General features: G+C 35.6%; 1 protein-coding gene and 1 long non-coding RNA gene across 2 annotated transcripts in view; one reads left to right on the top strand and one right to left on the bottom strand.

The window, feature by feature from the left end:
- Window positions 1–19,824, bottom strand: part of LOC120357624 — a 43,863-nt gene extending 24,039 nt beyond the window's left edge. The window contains exon 1 of the long non-coding RNA XR_005574634.1: window positions 18,489–19,824. This is a non-coding gene — a long non-coding RNA (uncharacterized LOC120357624). The remainder of the gene's footprint in view (window positions 1–18,488) is intronic.
- Window positions 1–23,705, top strand: part of LOC105195719 (neurotrimin) — a 131,068-nt gene that overhangs the window by 7,404 nt on the left and 99,959 nt on the right. The gene's annotated exons all lie outside the window — the stretch shown is intronic.

The raw sequence follows: 23,705 nt of genomic DNA on the forward strand, positions 1-23,705 counted from the left end.
TTGACCCGTGTCTTGCGTGGGTTTGGTCAGACATGTATCTCGTTGATCTTTCATCATGTGAAAAGAACAGACGTAATTTTGGAAATACGTCGGAGAGAAGAGAACGGTAGGAGATAGCAGGAAGATTAATTGCGTGCGAAACTCTACGATAGAACAACCTTGTATCATTCTCTAAATATTTCATTCATGACGCTAAACATCAGTAGTTATTTATACGATGTTATTTTAATGCTAAAATATCAGACTGAAATTTGGCTTTAACAGAAATTCGCTTAACAAACGGGTTGAATATCGCTTTATCGTGAATTTTTTTGGAAGCACATAGCATGCCTTTTCAACAATATTGAAAATATGTATAAATACGGATTACACATACAATGTTTTTTTTAATAAAAGCATGTACTTCCCTTAGATCGATAGTACATGGCGAGTGAAAATTTCGAACTTCGCGAAATACAACGGCACGTTTGGGCAGCAATGCGCATACAAGTGGATTGCCTGGAGGCTAAAATCGGCGCGTTTCATACGCGATCAAGTTCTCCAGTGGGAATGCTCTTTTTCCGCCAATTTCTTCCATATTGAATCGCCATACTCCGTGAATCCATATATTGTGAATCGTTAACAAGAAGAGCTCACAGATTTTCCTTCAAAAAGATATATCGATTGAAACTCTTGATTTGATGTTTCAAATTTTATCAAATGTTTTTAAAGGCTTTAATATTCAAAGATTGAAATTGACCTCACGATTTTACTACAACTGCATATTTTTTTAAAATAAAAGAAATATTGCGTAAAGAAATATTGCGTAGAATAAATGTCATGTTACGTTGTTATAAATATTTTAAAAATAGTTTAAACAAAATCTATTTCCACTAGAGAATATTATTTAAAAATTAATATAACGACGGAAGCCATTTAACATTAATATTAATATTCTGTGCTCTAGTAACTATAACATTAATACTAGAGATTAATGCATTGGAGTATTTGAATAATCAATTTGTTGTTCTCATGCGCCATACATAGATATAAGTTTACCATCAATGCAAATAATTAGAGAAGATACGAACAACATCGTATCACGGTGAACTGATCCAGCCGGTTTATCTACATGGTACGAGCAGGCAACCGAGACTTTGTAGGTGGTGCAATATTCTCTGATGGATTGGCTGAACGTTTCATTGAACTAAAACAGACGTACGAAAACGTCGCGATGCCTATAGCTTGTCTAACTATAACTATTGCAGATTTTCCGTACCTCGCGGTGAATCAACACTGTCAGTAACTGCTACACGTTTTCTAACAAGCCCTAAGGCATAATGGCGATGGCATGTAACTGTTACACATTTCCTATACTCTAACATGTTTACTGCGATTGAGACCTCGCAACAGTTACTTTCGAATCAAAGGTTTCATCGATGTAAATCTGTGTAAATTCTACTGTATCCCTAACGTTCTAATCAACATGCGGTAGAGATTGATCAATTTCATCAGAGAAATGAAATCGTACGTAAAACACAAATATTGTAACTTGGCAAACGGTTTACAAACAATTTTTGAGCTCGACTCTAATAGCTGTAACACGTTTGGTAGCACGCAGAAAGATATACGTTTGTTGAAAGTAATTGCCAATCTACAGAACGCAACCTGCGTCCATTTCCATTCATATGCCAGACGATCTGTAACGGATGTATATTTCGTACAGTTCAATGTATAAACAACGTTATTGGTCTTCGTTGTGTACGCAAATGGCAAACTCAAACACGACCTTTACATCTCATACATAACCGTTCTTCGTTCACGTTTGAAACTCGAAGTAGCCCTCGCCACTCGATGAAGTCCGTGGAGATTGGTTCGTGTTTATGTTAATTAGCGATGTCGCGCAATATAGGTAATGCTCATTCTCTAAAGCAATAAGCCGTACTGTTAATATTGAAAAGCTAATTGCAACTGCGAAGCAACTGCGCGTCCAATAAGTATATCCCGCTATATTATTTATAAAATTTTGAAATTTTCAACAAGCTTTTTGTACAGCCTTCAATAAACCTATTAGGACACGTACATATTTAATTTTGCATTTTAAACAAAGAATTTCCAAACTAAATAAAAATCATTATAAGACACGTAGATTAATGTTTTTGTCATGATAAAATGTAATATCGAGCACCGCATGTTCTACATCACGTCATTCTTCTCTAATAAAAAATAAAAATAACTTAATAATAAATAACGTATAAAAAATTATAAATAATAAAATGTAAATGAAATCGTGAAGAAATCGAGATATTACCCAGATGTTCATAAGCTATAGAAACAAAGAGAAAGAGAGAGAGAGAGAGAGAGAGAGAGAAAAACTTTTCACAACAACAAACAACAGTGATATCGTCGATATAGAGTTGAACTTTATCAGCGATGTATGAACATTATAGTCCTCGTTACGTTGGGCAACGCCACAATTGAAACATTTTCGCAATAATCCTCTTAGTCCGACCTGGATTAAGCTTGAACCGACCTCGTGGCGGCTCTTCAGCGCGCTGTCAAATGCAAATACCGCGTGTTCCAACGTCGGCGCGGAATTGCCACGGCACACAAGGAATCGGGTCAGCAAACAAATACGCATATGCACATTTAATTTCCAAAGTCGAGATTTTTGGCGGTATAACATTGCAACGAATTAACTTTTCTACGGCGAAATTTGCAATTTTTATTAAAAGAAAGTATTATTTATTAATTCAGTACTTTGATGCAGGAGCTAAAGCCTAATGCAAGAAATTTTTTTCATCTTCATACATTTTGTAGCTTAATTAATTTCTCTTACTTTTAATCGGTTTCGCTATTAGTAACGTCGATATGTCGTCAAGTATGTCAGATTGGACATTAGTGTTTTTTCATCAAAGTTCTCCCAGGTTACAAATGATGACAGTGATATAAATCCATTGAGTAATCCGATTATCCGGATATTCTTGAAATCCCGTTTATATTGCTGCTGCTATTTTTAATTTATATTTCTGGTCTCGCTGCGCTAAGAGCAATATTTCTTTTCACAGCTTACGGGACGCCAGGGCGTTATCCCGATATCCTCACGATTTGGTTTATATTTTATTATTTATAGCTTTTATTCGTCAGAGAAGAGAATGATGCGTTTAAACGTGCAGCGTGTTCGATATTGTCACATTTCGCCTCGACAAGAACTAATATTCGATACTTTACCAAATCGATCATCGAACATCGATATCGGAAACGTTTTGTCAGACAAATCAGCGACAAATCATATCGTGCTTTTCGTATGTTGTGCAAAATATATCGCTCTTATAACAGTATTTGAAATTTACTTATAATACGTATGCCGTCCTAACTGTTTTAAATTGTTAACTCAACTGTTTCAAATTAAGATACTCGGTATGTATCTTTCAAATATTTCGTTGCTGCACGCTGATCTCAGTAAATGCGAACAAAGTGCGGACGCAATGAACCGCATACCAAAAGAGAGAAAATTATTTCTCAGGTGTTGCTTGTGTACCAGGCAGGAGAAATGAAGCGCAACATTATATCGCGATAGCAAACCTCGGGTAAAACAAGAAAAAAATACAAGGATGCGCAGTACATTCGCCAAGCGAGCAAGGATAACAACGAGGACGTGCAGAGAGAAGGAACGAGCGATGTCGAGCGTGCTTAATAACGCTAATTGCTCGTCTCTTCTTTCTCAGCTAGCGTTGACTTTTACAATACACTCCCCCGTTCAACACGTGGTACGTCCACTACGTGTAACGCGCGAGTTTACGTGTATGCTAACGACCATGTATATTTAATTGTACGCGGAAGTCAGACACGCATTTATATATCAAGCGACAGAAATTGTTTACTGCTCGTTAAAGATAACCAAACAATTTGTTAAATTGCACGTGAATTTTATTCAATTCACAATTCTTCGCTGTGGAAGGATGTACACAATATATTTTTAATCTTATCGTTAAGCTTCATTTTTAGCAACTTGGAATATGTGAAATTGTACTAACATCGAGTGAGAATTTAATACATCAAATTTAATAAAAATTTAATATAATTTAAATAAATGTACATTTTATGTAGAAAGTATTTGTAAAAATAATACATGTGTGTTCTTATCGTGTTATTGAACACTGATACATTGTTTTGAAAGTATGTTATATATTATAATACGTATAAATTAGCTTTAATCTGTACGTTAATACGTTCTTTTTTTTTATTTTTACAAATAATTTCAATTATTTTTAAATAAATAAATATCAAATCCTTTGAGAACAATTTTTAATTACACCTTTTATTAATTTTCAATATAAAATGTATCATAAATTAGTCAAGCTAAAGTATTAGCCGAATTAATGATTTTAGTCCATTTCAAACAATTTATAATTCGCAACTAAAATCGGAACAGAGAATTCTATATTTATAACTTTATGTATCATATATTTTCACGTATTCTGATTCTTTAAATATAAAATACAACAGCACACAAAATTATTAATAGAATTTTGAATTTAAAAAATATAATCTAAAAATAAGCTTTACACCGTTGGTCATCTCACTTCTATCCGATTCAAAATTTGTTCTTTAAATTTTTATAAAACCGTGATAAGCTAGAATAATTAATAAGGATGTACTCTCTTTTCTTCTTTTGCTCTGGCACTTGTTACAAAGGCTGCCGCCTCCACGATTTCATGATCCAGTTATCACCAAAGTAATGCAAACGCGACTACTGAACAAAGACAGGTAATTAATCGGGTCGTTGCGAACATAATTAAGTTTTCAGCGTTGTGCATTATAGCTATCTCATTCTATTTTTACAGAAATTCCTAACTGACACGATTAGCGCGGAGCAATATCGATTTCAAAATAGAAACAGTGTTAATAAGTGAATTCTGTTGCTAAAGCAATCAAAATGAGTAGCACATCGCACATTCTTAGCTTTTAATTTTGCATATTTTGCATACAACAGCTTATTGTACTGTACAACAAATTTTAATTATCACTTTTAAGTTTCTTCTTAAATATATCTTTGATGCTCGCTTTGATGTAATATTTGTATACAGACTATTTATCTTTAATACTCGCAAGAATGAGGTATATATAAAAGTAAAATTTATACGAAGTAATACAAATTAAACTTTTAGGGGTAAATGATATTTCATTTGACGTAATATATTACAGCACTCCATCCAATTAAATCAAATTAAAATAACATTTAAAGCAAGAATTTGAAATGAACAGTTACAATATAATTAAATTACTTATTGCACTTTATCAGAAATTACTTTTGCGGAAATATAATTAGTGATTGAGAATGAAATTAAATTTGCCGTCTCATAGTACGTATAATGACGGAACAATATAAATTTATTAATAAATAATCATTTTCATTTGCGTGGACATTTTACTAATTACAACACTCGCAGGAAATGTCTAATACGTTTTGTAGAATTTTATTAACTGAATATTTTAGTTGGGTCGTATTAAAATGTATATGTACGGTATACATCAGTTTCTTAACAAGTACGTTTCAGAGATAGGTGGTCATTTCACAGTTCTCAAAGTACGCAGTGAAACCCGTCCTTCAGAAGATATAATCTTTGGTACTACAGTGATAGTAGCGCGTATTTAATGAATTATTGTGCTCCCAATTGACGGTAACTTTTGTAATTGAATTGCGCCAATCGACCGACGTTGCACGCGCGTCGGTGCTCCAAGGAACAGACCGTCGGAGTTATCTTGTAGCTGCGAGTTATCGCACGACTCATCGAGCCGTAGACAGCCTAATTAGATTTCAACCTCTTCCTCCTCTCTCTCTCTCTCTCTCTCTCTCTCTCTCTCTTTCTCGCGCGCGCGCGCGCTCTTTCTCAACAACTAGACATTGCATACATTGCCTTGCAACAGGACACATCAGCGTTGGGTTTAAGGATTAGTTCACAGATTTCGCTAGGATCTGGACAATTTACATTTAGCGAGTTATATTAAACTTATAACAAGTATGTCCGACGCTCAGTCGCATGTAACTAAATTACTATAAGCGAATCGAGATAGTTTACTGTTCGCTGTAACGAATTTGGCTATCACTATTGAACAATATGGTCACTTTGAGGTCCTATTGGAATCCTGTGAGCCGAGTGTTTCACTAACACAGCGGAATTATTCCTTAGAGGATACTTGCTACGATAAATAAATGCCTATCCGCCTTTATAATATCTAACTAAGCGAACGAGAAAACAGCAAATAGATACAAAACGATGTGGGAAGAGGGAAAGACATTTCTCTTACAATGTTATCTCCAGGGAGAGGCACGAACGTTTATTAAATTAGGTCCATTACTCGGTGTGAAGTTTCATGTTCTGCCTCGCGTGCGTTCGTTATATTCCAACACCGCAGAGCGTCGTGGATATCTAAAGTTGTTCTAAAAATAAAACCGGCTGAACATTATGAATACGTGTGGTAGACAAATTGCAGTTACTCCGAACAATTTTTTTCCCCTTGATTACGTTACTTCGTTTCACTTACACGTTCGCAACTCTATAGCCACTAGTGCGATATTACGACTGCTTTTAACGAGCTTTCCGCATGTAACGCTCCACGATTAATCCTTCCTTTCATTTGATTCGCGCAAAGGCAATGCTTTCGTCATTTGATTAGCATTAGCTCGCAACAGGTATAATGTGTCGTCCTGTCGACGTGTCCGCGTCGTGTGACGGGCCAGCTTTGTTGCGCCAACGATTACCGCGAGTGGAATTGCGAAATGTACTACATCGTCTACGCGCACTGTTCATTAGTAATGAATCTGGTTTGCCCTGTAAAACTGATTTAATTAGCGGAATATGGTCGAATCAGCGGTTTTCCCTGTCGCACGGTACGTTACGCTCGACGAGTGGAGTTTCCGTAAATGTAAACGAGCAACGAACAATTTTGTAACGCTCTTCAACGTTTCACGTTAGCGTCGAACCAAATCCAACGATTTGTAAGTGAAACGTTTCGGAGACAAGTCAACGATTTGCTGCTTTCTATTCGAAACAAAAAATTGATATGATGCGATATAAACTTCTGTGTCTTTTCCAACAAAGATGTGTCTTATTGTAAAGTACGCGATGTACTTGCATGTTGCTCAAATCTCCAGTAGCAGATCATATATGTCTGCGACCTGTTGCATTATAGTCACGGTATTCTTTTTTATTATAGATGTGTTACAGAACATAGAAACACATTGAATTTTTCTGTTAAACGCTTTTCTTCTTTTTTCCTCATTTATGTTAAAAGTATACGACATTAACATTAAGTTGTTACAATGACAATTCTACCAAGCTATTCCCGATATTAATTATTAATTTAATAACGAAAATGGTCAAAGGGGATGCCTTATATTGAGTAATTCATTAATATTAATATATTTTCCTCATGCATGGCTTGTTATATTACGAGTGTAGGTATCTTCAAATGAAATGCATGCGATTTGTGTGTGATGCACTGCGGTCGAGTGCATCGTGAGAACCGCCAACTTTCCGCAAACACGGCGGCTACACAGCCATACATTTTCAAGTAGGAGGGAGTAAAACTAATTTCGAATAATTATTCATTATTTTAATTCAAGCCGCCGACTGATTTTAATTATGGGACTGACAAGAAACTGACGAACTTCTAATTACTTCGAAAGCGGGTAATCCGATCTGCAGGGATGCGAGAAGTATAAGAGAACAGAGTGGTCGCTGTCATGACCGACTCTGGAAAGATATTTCTTGGGCAGAGTGAAAAAAAATAAAGAAGAAAGAAAACAAACCGTGGAACGGATGCAGTTGCATGTGGCGTTTCAACCTCCCGAGGCAAAATTATGCGGCATAGGCGGCGCAAAGGTCAAAGAATTAAACTTGGCAGAATTCCATTTCTTCTTTGCCGAACTTGGCCAGATTTGTACGATTGTATCTCTTAATATTCTGCTTTAAAACTTTTAACCTGCCACATCGTTATCTTTTGTCATATTAAAGATGCTACAACATACTTCGATAACATTTTTAGCTTTTGATGAAACTTGACGTTTTAATAATTCGCATGCATATCGAATTACCGTCGCTGTATTGCTGAACAAAGATAAAATTCTTAATCTTCAAGATACATATCGAAGAGAGACACAGTAGCTAAATTTTTGTTGGAGAATTACAGATTTGTCAACACAATGTTTATAAATTTTCATCATGCGTTATTTATTTCTTTTCCAAAGAAGGACGAGTTTATTTGGAAGAAAAACAGATTAAGGAAACTCGTTAGTTGTGAATTACGTGTTGAACGATTCGATTTAAAGAAATCTAAGGATATCGGGGGCGGATAGGCCCTCGGTTCATAGTTAGAATCTCGAAATAACAGCATCTAAGGTAAGAACGATGTAGAAACATTGTAACATTGCGAACGGAGGTATCCGAGGAAGCGGCTGAGATCGACGAAGAGTCAAGAACTTTCGCGCAAGAAAACGTATAAAGAAGTTTCAAAGAGGAAAACTCGAAAGGATCGCATCGATGGTTCGCGGGACGTTCTAATAGAAGTAGGCGAAAACGCGCGCGAGAGAAACTCAGATAGAAATCGAGTAAAAAGATCAACGGAGAAAAGTGAAACAGAAAAATAGCATGGACAAGCAACCAATGATAGTCGGAAGAGCTCCGAAATGTCGATTCTACTAGAGTTAAAATGATACATCGTGACATTTATAGTTTTTGTACCTACGTATCTACGTGAATTTCTATGGACAACGTGATGTAAGAATATCAGATAATGAGTTTTAGCGTGATTACCTTGACAGGAATTACTGCAGAAAGAAGATTATGTATCTGATATTTTTGATATTAAAAATGTTGCATTTTTGCATGCATTGCGTAAAAGTAAAGACTTAACGCATGTGAGACTCGTATCGCGAACTAAGATTTCAAAGATTGAGGAATTACGATAATCCTGTAAATGGTTCACTTTCATGTTTCATATAATTGTTGTTGTTACGCAATAATCGTTTGCGCGTAACACATGAAACTAACTTATCTGACATTAAAACGGAAACGAGCTAATGCTCGGACACTGCATATGACTGCCTCTCGAAACTCGCAATCGTTGAGAACAACAGGCTGAAGTATTTATAACGACCTCAGGATTGCAGCGCCTGCAATGCTTTTGAAACAACTTGCTAAGCACTCGACATCGAATAACGGGCTGCAAATCGATACGAAGAAACACGTCGCGCACGAATGAAAGAGTAGCAAAAGTATGACGAGTCATGGCGTTGTTTGCGTGCCACTAAATCTCTTTTTTCATAACGCGCGTAATATTGAAGTATAAAAATGTGTCGCTCGCATAAAGAATATTTCAGGAATATTTGGAAGAATTTGTGTAAATTAGAAATTCAAATGTTACGTAAAGCGTTTGTATAAAATATCTTTTTTCTGCTTACAAAAGTTGTATTATTTAAACAATTTCATAAAAGTGTAAAAGATAAAATTATCCGAGACATTAAAATGATATGAAATGCAGAAGTGGAAGACAAAGCGGCGTAAGGCAAAAAGCGAGAGTTTTACACGAGCTGTCTCACAAAGTCGATCTGTGCGTTGCAGGAATTGCAAGATCTCAACTTTTACTTGAAACGAGCCAACGTAACTTTGAAGTTATGCAGTCGATTATGAAATTCTCGTGATGCGTCTATTCGAGTATAACACCCGCGGAAGCGTGTTTCCAACTTCTTCTGCATTCCACGAAATTATTTAACCGAATCAAAGAATTTAAATTCTCGCCTTTCATAGCTTGGGGAAATAATTTTCATCATAACAAATTGGAACAAAATTTATCAACAAGTCTTTCGTACAATTAAAAAGGAATATCTCTTATAAATGTTTATAATTTTATAATAACGTTAGTCGTTCTTTTATACCAAGTCAAAATTAAACTGTAGCTAAGTGGGATTACAGTTTAAAGCACAGCGAGCTTAAATATATAACTTACTAACTTATATATAATTCCAGTCTAATTCTAATTCAATTTCTAACTTGGTTTATATCTAATATAGACTCCCGATGGACTCTGGCATAAAGAGCAATATCTGGCAAGATGATTCATTTAATGTTTTTTTTTTGTGAAAGCAATATGCAATTATCAGACTTCTTCAATTAATTTTTAATAATTTATAAAATTTAATTTAAATTAATTATATAAATGTGTGCATGAAATAAATATAAATCACAACACTATACATTAGTAATGCGATACGGAAGATGCAATTACTCGAGATAATTCTACGCGAAAAGCGGAACTTTTTTTGTGAAAACATTGATGAGAAATCGTATACCATCGTATTACTTGGTGAATACCGGTGCCGAGAGCTTCTGGCGAAAGGATACAACGAGCAAACCATCTTACATTCTTCTCGAGGCTTGTATATCGGACGAACGCGATCTCCGTTCGTTGAAGCGTATCCGTTGAAATTCCCCGATGTGCTCCTTCTTCCTTCCTACTAGAAAAACCGGACGCTTGTCGATTTATCGCCGACATATACCTCCCTAAACGAAGACGTTTGGGGAAACATTCGCGGTTCGTTGCGTACAAAACATCCGACGATGAGCACACAATGCAACGCGCGCAACAAGAAATCAATGCTCAAGTAGAGGCCGTGTATTATAATAGAAAATGTATTATAATAGAGAATTTAAAAAATTATCAGAAATATGATCCAAGATATTTGCAAACAACCAACTCATTCTTGAAAATTACAAATCTATTTTCAAAGTTCTAAGATAAAAAATTTTTTATTTTTGTGATATCAGTTTGCTCAATTTTTTACTCAAATTACTGTTTTAAAATTTAAAATAGTAATGATTTATAATCAGATCTTTTGCTAAATCTTTTATTTAAATAATTTTAGAGTAAAACAGAATACCATAAACAATGCGTATAAAAAATAATGAAGCAACTATGTTCTTATAAATATCGTAAAACAATCAATCAAATTCACCTAGAGTAAAGGCGAAAGGCGAAAAATTAAGTGTCTAACCATGAGATCGATGCGTTACTCTCGACATTTATAAATAGTCTTAGGTATACAACGTTTATAGGACCCTTAAAAGCTCTCGGCATACATCTATTGACTCGCCAAACGGACGGACTTCCGAGGAGATCCTTCACACACACATTCTGTTTATCTCCTTACCAGAATTTCACAGAACAAACGTTAAAATACTCTTCCTTCAGTTAGTGTATATTTTAGAGTATACGCTTTCGCATATGAGATTACACAGAGATAAATTTCAAACAAATCTCAATCGTGAGAATCTCATTATTAATTTAGGTGCAGGTTAACGTATCATTAGTAAACATAGATTTTTATACGTTAGGTCCAACGAGAGGAACCAACTTATTTTCGACGTTATTTATATTTTAGAGCTAGATTCACGTTGAATTTATTTTGTGTCGGCAAATCGCCGCGGAACGTAGACATTCTCAAAAGTGTTATTACTGGCGAATTCCAGATGGTACCTTCGCGGATCGATAAAGCAATACATGTCTAGTCGCTGCAACAATAGCGGACTTCTGCACGTCAGTTTAAGATTTAGACTCATACGCCCGGATAAACATCGCTATACAGGTTCAGCAGACGCCGCGGTAAAAAACGAAGGAGACCGGTAACGACTACATTTTCTCGTTCTATTTGTCGGCAGGACGCGACACTGCCGATCGGAGTTTAGGATGCCGCTACGTTTCCTCCAAACATATTTTTCTCGGAAGAGGACCGTCGACATCCGGCTTTAATCGCTTGTAAGAAATGGAGATGCGCGAAGAGCGAGGAAGAATGCTTGAAACAGGGAAGTTCGTAATGTCTATAGAGCCATTGATAGTTCGAAGAGATCGACTATCGTAAATTCGAATAGGGTGAGATAACTTGAAGAATTATTTTATTCAAAAAGTTAAGCTAGCCGAAAACGATATTACTCTGTTTATGAGAAATTATAAATTGATCTTTATACAACAAATTTGAGTTTTTATATTTCACATCTGTAAAATATCGCGTTTGATTGATAAGGTAAAGCTTTCGATTATTAATATAGCATTAGCAGTCCAGTCCTATTTTTCCGGCAATAGAATGCGATCTATCAGAGGATTAACCTAGCTGTCCAACCGGGAAAGAAATCTCAGGAACAAAAAAAAAGAAAAAAATGGAAGAGACTGAAACAGTACTGTAAATCTATGTCAGCCGCCGGGAAGAAAGCGAGAAGCGCGACAAGATTGCACGTTAAAACAATACAAATTATCATGCACTTCTGTTGGCTGCATAAATCCGGAAGACCTCCGGCGGTTTTAAAAGGGATGCCACTTGCAGGAACTGCGCAGTGGCAAAAGAGTATTACACGTGAAACACATCGTGACGCATATTTCTAAATGGAATCAGGCTGATTTCAGGTAGCAGTGCGAGACGACGAGCTCCCGCGGGTATTAAGGTTGCCTTTCCGAAGTGAGCACTCGCGTTGTTGCAGCCATATATATATATCTGCAGCCGCTTTTCCAGGTGGATTACCAAAGTCTTATGCTCTTATCTCGACGAACGCGAAGTGCAGGAGACGAGAAAGAGATTTCTACGCTGATCGAAAGTACAAGCGACTTTCATCCCGAGTCGCCCTCGTTACTTTTCTGCTCTAGAATACCTCGCGCAAGATGGCCAGCCAATAGTCACGGTAATCTGGCGGCAGATAAGTAGTAGTGGACGAAACGGGGCGGGCAGGCGAGGGCGAGTCCGGCTTGAAATTTAACGGTTGCGAGGGGCAGTTATCTGGCGAGGCAGTTCGAGAGTTCGGATTATACGAATACTTTGAGATATTCTACTTTCTTTGGAGCATTTCGTTGATAGAACTAAAGTTAGGAGATTAATGAGAAGCCTTGAAAGGCAATTCGTTAGATGAATACAGATGTAGCGCGATGCATCTACATTTTGGCCTCTTACTTGAATTTTCTATCCAAAACATTTATTAACACAATTAAAATCGAGAAGAGTCAAAAGAGCTACTTCACGCAGTCTTTTATACCTATATATTAATCTTTACTAAGTACCTTATAAAATATATTGTTATTTGTTTATTCGGCATAATAGTTAAATCAGAGTGATATTATTAATATATATGTCGCAGGCAAATAGCAATTTTAGGAAAATAGTATCTGACTAGGCAAATAGCATTTGCCAGGTTAGGTTAGGTTAGAATAAATTACATAATTTTTGTGTTTTTAAAGCAGGCATTTTGTGTTTTTAATTCTCTATTTTAAATACACAACATGCCTGCTTGAAAAACACAAAAATTCTATAATTATTGGGTTTTTAAAGCAGGCATTTTGTGTTTTAATTCTAAGCTATTTGACCAGGCAAATGCTATTTGCCTAGTCAGATACTATTTTCCTAAAATTGCTATTTGCCTACGACATGTATAATGATTAATCAAACATATTATTAATTCATATTTCGATGAGAAAAACAGTTTAACAAACGAGTTTTACTAAAATATCTAAAAATGATTAGACACAGATCTGAAAATAATCTTATTAGACCATCAAAATAATTATGTAGGAGCTCAAGTTTATTGTTAGAAGTCAAAACTTTTTGCAGTATGGCTCATCATACTTGACCGTCCTACAAAATCATTTTCAGATTTATATCTAGCTAAATTTTTCCATATTTCAGCAAAACTATTTTCACCGTTACATTCGAAAATCCTCGAAGGCAATATTCTTCTTTCATATATACGTTATATACAAAATATAAATAAAATTCTAGCAAAACGTATATTGCACATATTATAAAAAAGATTAAAAAATTCAAAAGATACTAATTTACCCGAAATGTATATTTTTTAAAATACGACAAAATATATACATCCAGTCAAATGTATATACGTGTGTATAAACTCGCAGGAAGAACTCAGCCATGCATTAATCTGCAACGTTGATTCAAAGCGACAATATCATCGGGTTGCGCGGTATCAAAGTTTGTGCCAGTGCGAAGTTGAACACCGACGTGCGCGGTTGGATTCTGAATCGTGGCGCTGTATCTACGGGCCATTCTGAAGGCGTATTTAGGAGATAAAACAAGCCAATTTCGGGGTAATGATACGGAAGACCATGGTCGTTGGATAATTTGTATTGTTCTTCGGGACAGCTCGTTTATTATAGACGACTACAGCGGACGTTGCACTTGCTTCTATGTAGTTGCGATCTAGCGTAAACACTGGTACAACGTGTGTCGGAAATTTTATGGCAGCGTGCTTGTCCGCTTCGGCAACATCGTGTTCTTTAACAATTTAATGATAATTGGAGAAAAATCCCGAAAGGAGAAATACACGAATGTCTCTATCTTCTTTATAGCAGTTTATTCGACTAACGCATTTCGATGGCAGCGATAAAATAAATGTATAAAAAATTAATTTCTTTGATAAATTTTAAATATATAAAGTTCAATTCTGACTTTTTATAATATAGCAAATTAATGATTAAGATTTATCAGAAGATAAATCGTACTGTATAAAATATGTCGAGAAAGAATATTTTCAAAGAATTTTCGAAGATTTTAGAATTTTGCAACGAATGCACTGATGTTCTTATTCAGAATACGTAAAACGATGTTTTCAACAACTTCTATTTTTGAATTGCTGGGTAAATAATTCTTCTTAAAAACAATGTTTTAACTTGAAAATTTTTCTATCAGTAAAGCATTTATAGCTTGCATGATATTTATAGATTCTGAGAAAACATATAGATCAAGATGATAAACAGAAGAAAGAAGCAGTTAATAATAATATATTCTTGCAATTTCAAACGTCATTTATAATCGCATCTTACGTGAATTTTTTATATTAAAAATGTGCAAGATTTTTTTACTCGTTTATCGTCGAGTATTCTGGAAAAAAAAATTGTTATGCCGAACTCTTTCTATAGAAATATAATGCCACAGGCCAGGCTGCAAGTTGCACCGTCGACTTTATTCCAAGCGACCGTCGACGTTCAAAGAAAGCCTCGAAAAAGAATTTCCGTATACATAGATGTGTTTTGCTTTTTTTTCATCCGATGCGCATTTTTATATCTCCATACTTTGCATGCGGGACTCGGTATCTTCAGAAGAAAATGGCACAGCCTGCTCTTTCCTCCCTTTTCTTTTTTTTTTGCGAAATACATTTTCTTAAATTTATTTTGACAGTGGTAAATGCAATTTAAGATTTTTATCAATTATAACAATATATATATATATACACGTTGCTCCATATTGTTTCGAGTTCTATTGCGTATATAAACTCTATCGCTTTCGGGACATGTGGGATTGATATTTTTCAGCATAAAAAAAGTCTGTTTGAAATCACGAGACATGTAGTTCGACAGAAAAAAACAAGTTACTCGCAATAGTCGAAAAGTTTTTTGACACATTCATCAATATCGTGAAACAATGCCACCATCTAGAAATAATTTGGTAACAATACCGTGAAATTAAACAAAACTGGAGATGTACTACAGCATGTTACAGTGTCCTCGTCAAATTACATTGGTTCTCTTCGATCTTTATGCTCTTTGTTTCTTCCTGACACAATGACGTCTGAACAAAAACACATTTAACGAAAAGTTCCTCTCCCTTTCATTACGGCTCCGTGCCACGCTGAAAATTCCCCAAAACGAGAACGGGCGAACGTTGCGATCGACGGTCATTGTAATGGAAGAATTAGAGTGTCGACTCTTCGTTATTTCGAAACTTTTTATCCACCCGAAATACATTCGATTTAATTTTTTTTTCCTTCCTCCCTCCCGTTTCGTATTGTCGCCGTCGCATTGGAGAGACGAGCTGCCGAGAAAACGAGGGACTTGTTGTGCGGTGCAGGGACACCGGGCTTGGGGATGCGGACGAGAGCGAGAGAATATTTCGATACCAGTCCGACCGTAAAAATAGAAATAAAACCGAGGGGAATTGCGTGCGCGTGTCCGCGAGTAGAGGCAGGTGGTATTGGCCGAAATTCGACGATACGCGAAGCAGGGTCCGGTGATCATGCTGCTGGTAATTAAATCAAACGTACAATGCGCCGTACGTTCAAGCTATAATCCGTTACGATACGCGGCATCGATTTATCGGTCGTCATGCTGCGTATTACAGATTCGTCGATCGATTGAGAGTGTCGTAAAAAAAAAAAATATCAACGAGAACCGCAATCTGAGTCAACGAGGTGACGTCGCACTTGTTGGCTAGCAATCAACACATTTCCTATTTTATTACAAAAGCACCCCTTCCATAATAAATGAGATTTATAATCACGCTTTAACATCATATAGAAACCATAGTTGAGTTTCAAAAAATATATGTAAAAAAATATTCAGGCTTGCATCTCGTTTGTATCTCGTATTTAAACTGATAATACAAATAAATAATTTCGAATATATGTACAATGTTCATTCTTTTCAATAGTTGTCGACAAGTTACGTGGCTGCTAATATTTCCGGAATTTGAAACTATGGGAATTTCGTCATATATATTTTGCATTTAATTGAGAGACAAAGTTCAGTAGACTTACAGATAATAGGCAAATTTCGATGCATACGTTACCTAGCAGCTGCTACATCGTGATCCTAAAGCAATTAGTTCAATAACATGGTACACCATGACTATCCTCGCCACTGGCAAATCGAATTTCTCGACAAGCTAACGCTGTCGATAACATTATATTGTACCGCGTGTATTCTAACTGTATAAAGTAACAAAGGTAGTCACGGTGTACATAGAAGTAGCTCGTATAAGTTGCATTTATCATTTACCATTATTATCTCAATTGCTATATCGGTTTAATTAAATGAAGCGTTTATTTCGCGTTATTTTTTTTTAAACGGCAAGCAAAAAAATATATGTGCCACAATTATAGTAATATCGTAAATTACATTTCCCATTGAATTCCAAGTTGTGATCAGCTTTTTTTTTTTTACAAAAACTTACAGAGAACAATATTTGTTAAATAATATTTGAATTACTTTTATTTGAGCATTCCATTTTGAAAAATAAGAGAAACCGCTGTAACAAATGATCCTGATCCGTTCGCGAGCAAATAACCGAGTGCAACTATCGGCTTGCTATGTTTCGTGAATCATATGTGACGGATCCACGATTACAGTACCTCTCTTCAACCTACTTTTCAACGATACCATGGTAAATTTGCCCACCCAACAGCGAATCCGTGCACGCTTCATCGCGCACTTGGCAGCTCCCGTATTTTATTTTTTCTCGCCCTTGTGCTCCTTGTTTCGTGGCCATATCATGTGATACTGACCTCTTTCAGATCCGGCATTGTTATTTAAGTTTTACACCTAGCATCCGAGCAAGCAGGTCAAAAGTGATGTGAGCAATTTGTTTTCTCTATTATTTATAGATGCACACTGCACGGAGCTTGCATCAGGGATTAAAAATATTAATCACAAAAAAAGGAAATTTGAGATGAGAAATTCTTCTCCCGATTTTTCCTTATCAATTCTTAATTATGTGAATTGTTTTTATAGAAAACCTCAACAGTATTAATATTTGCTGTAATATTTTAAAATGTTACTTTAATTAATTTGACACAATTAAATTACAATAATAGAAAAACAGATTTCTCCAGCAATTACTATATTCCCTTTACGACCTGTCAACGCGTAACGAACGAGCATTTCTTTGCATTTGCGATAGATTTTTCCGGCGACTCTGAAGGCTTCGAGTTTCTACTCGCGCAGTACTACACGTGTTAGAAAGTTTTATCGCCTTTCAATACACGTAGCCTCTCATCGACATACTCAAAGGAAGTGATTTTAGACTTGTCCCTCTTTCGATACTATCTTACAAGTTCTTTCTGAACGTATTTCTTCTGGCAACAAATTCACGATCAAGCGACAGGCGAAATTTATTGTTTCATTGTTTTTGCAGAGACTACTTGCTTCATAAAACAGTTGGCTTAACACATTTGTGATAATATTTACTTTGCATTATATCGAATTAAAAGAAACATTTTTTAAGAAAAAAATTCATGAGAGAAAAAGAAATTTTTTAGAATCTACAATTTTTTTTAAATTTCTTAAGAATTTTAGTAAAATTTAAAATTATTTTTTAAGAAAGATTATTTTAAAAAAAATTTTTTTAAGAAAATTCTTAAGAAAACTTTTACAATCTTTTCTTAAAAAAAATTTGTTTCTTGAGAATTTTAGTAAAATTTAAAATTATTTTATATAACAAAGTAATTCAATTACATTTTATTAAAATTTAACCAAATTGTTATATTAAAAGTAAAAAAATAATAAAATTCGCTGAAGTCCACGTTCTCCCACGACTATCACGATTTTTAAAATAAATTCCAAGAGAAAATTCTACACATAATTTCACCTGACCTAATCTCTAACCTACTCCATTTTATTCGCGGTAAATCGCGAGGAATTCTTATATCAAAGTAGATATACTTTATATTACGACTTACTTTTCGATGACCATATCTGGAAATAGGAGAAAAATACGTTGCTTCCCTCGTCCGCTTGCATTACTGCTCGCCGGGCGTCCGTAGATATCTTGGAGTTTTCTCGAAATCGTTACTCCATTACTGGCACTTCCAAGCACTTTTTATCACACTATCTCTGTCACCTTTCGTGTTTTCGATACGCACTGTTCGCCACGCACCTTCGACACGCGTTCTATTCGTTCTTTACCCGTCAAGATACGTCAAAACACGACGGAATTCCAACCAAAAGGCGGCACTCCGCGACGTTTGTTTCGTTTCACCAGGATGCGATCGCCGTCCGCGACTACTTCCACGGTATCGAAAGGTCCTCGGAAATTGGCCGGGAAAAGAAGTTGCTCTTCCCCCCCACCCCCCGCGTCCGCCATTACTACTCACCTCGCATCACGTATCTCGGAATTTTCGCAAAGTCATTACTCCGTTAGAGGCACTAGCTTCCAAGTACTTTTCATCACACTACCTCTCTGGCCTTTCGTGTTTTCGATACGCACTGTTCGCCACGCACCTTCGACACGCGTGCTTTCCGTCCTTTACCCGTCGAACCGCGTCTCTCTCACACACAACACGACGCTTGCGACGCAATTACCGAAACGCCGCGCCGCACTCCGCGTACCTGTCTCGTTTCACGAGGGCCGATGACTGTCCGCGAACACTTCCATCGGCATCGGAGGATCCTTAGGAAGATCCTTGGGTCCGTTCCTGAGGCCGCTCGAGCCTCTTCTCGACGAATTATCTTCTCGATCCGCGATCAATAACGGATCCAGACGCGACCGTGTCGGTACTCGGGGGGACGACTGGACGACTGGACGACTGACGATCCACTTCTACCAACTGTTTAAAAGTCGATTAGTCGCACGCTCCGTATCGATAAGTACGCGGAGTATACAATCGCATAGTTAAAAAATCTCATCCACGAACATCTTGTTAGTTGATGGAATCGAACATTATTGCTTTTCTCGACAGAATATATAATCGAGAAGCTTTGAGCGGGGATGTTTATGCGAGCTCGTACCTTAATGTACAGCGGACTACAGGGTGTGCGCCCGAGCGGACGGAGCGAAACAGGAGACGGCGGAAGGGAAAAGGGAAGAAATGTCCGCGCGGCGCGATTTGTTTATTTACTTACAGTCGCTCGCTTCTCGAAATGTTTTTCAGTAATTTCTCGGAATCGCAGGCTCGAATATATATTCCCGGAATGACATCCGATAATCCTGGTTGATTGTACATACGTTATTACGCAAGACTGCTATCCTTTCAATTTTTACGATCCCGAGATCTTTGAGTAAAAATTCAAGCGTAATGTAAATTATCGTATTCCTTTAGCTTTAAAAAAAAAATAGAAAATTACACAACGTACATACACAAGTACGTAATAATTATATGCTTAACCGAGCTTAGTTAATAAGAAGTCTGTAATCAAAATTGATAAAGATATATATATTGTAATTGCGAAGATCTTTGATCACAAACCGATCCATTTCAATGAAACGCATATTTTCTCCGTTTTCGCCAATCGAAAGCTGGCAGCAGTCGGTCGTAAAAATAATTATGATCACAGAACAATTAATGTGCATCTAAATATATTCGAAAGCTGCGAACGCAGCTTTAGAAAAATAATATTTTATATCATTAAAACCGCAATGTAAATGTACATGTTATTATAAAATAAATAAGAGTAAACAAACAAGCAAAAAATGTATACCCCAGTTAAAAAAACTTGTTTATTATTTATAAATTATTTTTACTTCAGTAATTGATTTTAACGAGCAGTTCTTACTTTATGGATTATCATGTATGCATATTAACACATACATACTGTTCTTGGAAAAAAATAATGTCATGTGTACGAAGAAGTAGGGAGGAAGGATAAAAGTTGAGCTCTCATACATAGATTCAATGATAGAGTCTCGGGATGAAATTCTTTGTGTCAAAGGCGGCTTCGAAGTTCGTTGTTTGTTTGTTAGCCGTGAAAGCTCCCCCTCTCTCTCTCTCTCTCTTTTTTCCGCTGACCGTTCTGGTGAAAGAAAACATGAAGTACGATACTCTTATAACGGAAGATCGACCTAACCCTATCTTGTAACGTCAATATCAATTTATTTTGGATCCGTGAGCTCCCGTAACACGAATCGATCCCCGCGTTTATATCGATTCTTGTAAAAAGTTCAAGTTGAACGACAACGCGCGAGCTCGCGAGAATCCAACGTTAGCCGTCTATCCGGGCAAACATTATTACGTTTCCGCGCAGAAATCCGACCATCACGGCGGTTTATCGTCTCGTTATTACTAGATAGATACGTTCAAGCCTTCATCCATGGCGATCTACGACTTAAGGCCAATATCGAGTTATTAGGTATTCACATAGCACATACGGTATATGCCATGTGGAATATTGAGAGAGTCCTCGCAGGCATCAAGATAGGTATCAATTACGTGTTCATACGTTTTATGAGTGAAGATTTAACCGTATAGCGAGTACCCGATATTGATCGAAAATGATACGAAGATAATGGCTGACAAGAAAGATCGCCACTTTCAACAAACCTGAGGGGGATTAACGAGAAATCGATGGCGATTGTCTAGTGCTATCTTCTCAAATAAAGCAAGTGCGTTCAAGTATCGTTTGTCTACGACTTCAACACGTATAACGACTTAATTGCACTGTAAGTGCAAGGCCCTATATCTTTTTTTGTTAGCATTGCACTTTGGTCTTTAAATCTTTAACTACAGTTTAAGGAAGATTTAAAAGAGTTTTTCAGGTAGAACAGATAAGAAATTCTCAAGAAAGTCCACTTTACACGATCTATAATTTATGACAGAATTCTATTTATAATTTTATGTATCAAATTATGAATATAATTGTAGATAAGAAAAAGTGATTGTATTATACGAATTATAATTTAATTTAAAATTATATATAGAATAATTGATCGTTTCTTTCATTGATACAGTTGGATTATTAAAACATATGACATACTTATCTCGAATTCTGTCGCAAATTATAGATTTAAACTTATAGGCTAAAATTATAGGTGCAAATTATAGGTCTAAAACGGACTCAATATATAAGATAGAATATTTAATTAGATGGAATATTGAGACACACGTAGGTTTCAGTTCGTATTTATTTCATAAATCTGAAAGTTAAGAATAATTTATGATCGTGCGCCGTATCTGTTTCACACATATAAAATTGGAATCTGTAAACAGATATCTATAATATTCATGCGCATGGTGAATGCCTAGTGAGTTTCATATGTGAAACCGCAATTACGTTTAGAATTTAATGGATTTTCCCATAACGTACATTCGCTTACGAAGGTTCATAGTCGGAATGTGCAGTTAGCGGTATAAGTGACGCATCGTTTCTCTTAGTCTCTGCCGGAACAATGAAGCGTGTGTACCTAAATCTAAGAACCTAGAGAACAAAAGGACATTAACGTGGCATTAACAATAAGATTTTATGCCAAAGACAGTTGGGTACCTTTAATAATTATATATTAACGGATATATAAAAATGTTTTCGATACTTTGTGCAATCAATCAAATATTTAAATTTCTACAAGAACTTTATTTACATTCTTTTATTTTTTTATTTTAAATTTACATCATGAGTTTGATCACCTCGCAAATACCATGATTCCGGCAAACACAAGTTATAAAAACAACCAAGAAAAAAAAAAGAAATTTCTCCGAAATATTCTCCGATTTCAATAACATATTTTAAAATATTTAAATATCTTTTAAATAATTAAAAATAATTTTATATACGATATCTCTTATAATCACCGTACAACATTGTATTCTGATATATACTATATATATATATATATACATATGTATACTACATAAATTCTGGATGTTGTAGTCGAAAATACGATAATGTTGAGGTTGGAATAATTATCAGCGATCAAAGTTGGCCAACAGTATCGCATAAAGTTAGCACGTTTAGACCCATAATTGCATCTCTAAATTATACTTAAAGTTCAGTTGTCACTCACCGATATGACGCGCAGCAGCGGAGTACGAACTACATAGATCTGTAAAATATAAAATATTCAAATTAATATAATATTTTAAGTAAAAAATAATAAAAATATTAAGAAATAATTGAATATAAAAATGATTTACAACATACTCTTGTTTTAAATATGAACTTTTACAAAGTATGAGTAGAATCTATATTTATCTAAATAATTTAAATAATTATAAACCTTTTATATAATATAAAAAGTATTTTGTCAAGTATTTAAAATATCTTTTAATTACAAAAGATTATTAAGTATATTGATAATTTATGTATGCATATATAATATTATATAATGACGCAAAAAATTGTACGATATTAACGCAATACAATGCGGGATTAAAAATGAATTTATCTTGTGTTTATTAATGTTCCTATAAACAATTCAAAAAAGTGGTGTCATCCATTTTCTGAAACCATGTTATAGAATGAGAATAAACTCGAGCCAATGGTTAATTAAAACATGACGTATCGTTCGAGAATACACAACTGAAATTCTATTTAACCGCAATGTATTTCGGATGTATAAATCTCGTGAAATACATGCATTATTAATAAACGGTCAATATATCACGGCTTTCCGTTCTTGAATCATTTTATCGGATAGTTCGTGTATTACTGGGCGCTTTTAATCCAAGAATAATACAAATTGGATTTAAACTAACGGAAAGTTTAAAGACCGATGTAAGTAATATGAATTGAAAAGATTAAAGAATATATCACCTTGTAAATACTGCTGCGAAAGAGTAATTTGCTTCGATTCCTATTTCGTACTAAGACATACTTGAGACGAAAAACCATTTCCTCGATAGATCTAATGAGTTGTTTATCGTGAGCGTTAATGTGTAGAGAGCGATTGCATTCGGCGCCTCGGAGGCACTTGCCTCGACAGTGTCTCGAAGAATAATAATACAACAAGGAGCAGTTTGCTCTTGCCGACTCGAGTCCCACGACATAAACAAAGCGTAAAAACACGCGACGGTATACCGTCGCATCACATACCAAGATAAATTTACGACGAATATTTTGTGTCGTCGGGTTTTAAATTGAGTATTAAATAAACAATCGACAGCTTTCTATTATACCGAATGACAGTATCCGTCGATTTGTGCGATTACTCTCTTAATCCGCAAAAACAGGATTTGAGTAGATTACGC

This window comes from Solenopsis invicta, chromosome 4 (genome assembly GCF_016802725.1).
Source record: "Solenopsis invicta isolate M01_SB chromosome 4, UNIL_Sinv_3.0, whole genome shotgun sequence".
In the NCBI taxonomy this organism is placed as follows: domain Eukaryota; kingdom Metazoa; phylum Arthropoda; class Insecta; order Hymenoptera; family Formicidae; genus Solenopsis; species Solenopsis invicta.